Source organism: Aedes aegypti, chromosome 2 (genome assembly GCF_002204515.2).
Source record: "Aedes aegypti strain LVP_AGWG chromosome 2, AaegL5.0 Primary Assembly, whole genome shotgun sequence".
NCBI classification, from domain to species: Eukaryota; Metazoa; Arthropoda; class Insecta; order Diptera; family Culicidae; genus Aedes; species Aedes aegypti.
In genome coordinates, this window is record NC_035108.1 from 235,898,953 (window position 1) to 235,900,407 (window position 1,455).

Genomic DNA, 1,455 nt, shown 5'->3' on the forward strand with positions numbered 1-1,455 from the left:
CGCCGAAGGCGTTATTTTTCTAAGTGGTCAGGATCCTGAGTTATCCGCAAAACAAAAATTCTACGCTCACTAGCGCCGCCTGGTGGTCAGGATCCTGAAATATCCGCAAAACAAAAATTTTACGCTCACTAGCGCTGCCTGGTGGCCAAATCTCGAATCTCTTGGCCAGAATAATGATAGTCTTTGAGCTACTGAATAACTTTGCCGAAGACGCCATCTTTCTAAGTGGTCAGGATCCTGAGATATCCGCAGAACAAAAATTCTACGCTCACTAGCGCCGCCTGGTGGCCAAATCTCGAATTTCTTGGCCAGAATAATGATAGTCCTTGAGCTACTGAACAACTTTGCCGAATACGCCATCTCTCTAAGTGGTCAGGATCCTGAGATACCCGCAAAACAAAAATTCTAGGCTCACTAGCGCCGCCTGGTGGCAAAATTTTGAATCTCATAGCTTTAACAATGATAGCGCTTGAGCTAATGAACAACTTTGCCAAAGACGCCATCTTTCTAAGTGGTTAGGATCCTGAGATATCCGCAAAACAAAAGTTGCATGCACACTTGTACTGCCGGTGACGCAATTTCACTTAAGCAGTGTTGCCAGCTACGACAAAATTTTGAACCCTTCATGAAAAACTGGATAACAGTTGAAGAGTATTGCTATGTTGCTAAGCATTCTATTTTTCTGTTCCGCTCAAGTTTTATGGTTTTGATCTTTTCTTTATTCTTCTTGAACAGTGCTGCCAGCCACATGAACATTTGTGATTCGGCCGACTGTATAGCTAACAACACTTCCTTCAACTTTGGTCAACATTCGGTACCGTCATCTTTGAAATTTTTTGGTATTTGCATATCACACCCCCATAAAATTGGCTCTTTTGATAACAATCGAGCAGTGTTGCCATCTATTACCAAAATATGAAAACTTGAACGCCCATTTTGGAAAGTTCTCAACCCAGACTTCAACTTTGCCGAATGTTCCGAATCAGTATTTCCGCATATAGACGTTGCATTTTTCAAAAACATAATTATTACCCAGATTTTTTTTACGACCCCCCGATAACGGTCGTAAAAAGAGGTTGGGGTGTATTAAAAAAAATCCGATTGTGATGTCCCAGGATTTATTTTTTTTGTTTTTGAATATCACTCTCCGAATATGGTTCGATCAGCTAATTCGGATCAAAATCCAAACCTTGCCAGTAATTTTTAAGGTTCATATTTTTCTCAGTGTATGAGAAAATCATTATAGACCCTTTTCAAATCTACTCACTTTTGATTTGACACAATTACATCATCCACTGGATTGCCTGTAGAACAACAGGAGTGTTGCCAAAATAGTTAACTTATTAAAAGACGTATATTTTATATGTTTCTCAGTATTTTGAAGTTTGTGCGCTACAATCTTCAAATAAGGAAGGCATTGAAAGACTCAATTATTACCCATGCATGCTTTGTTGC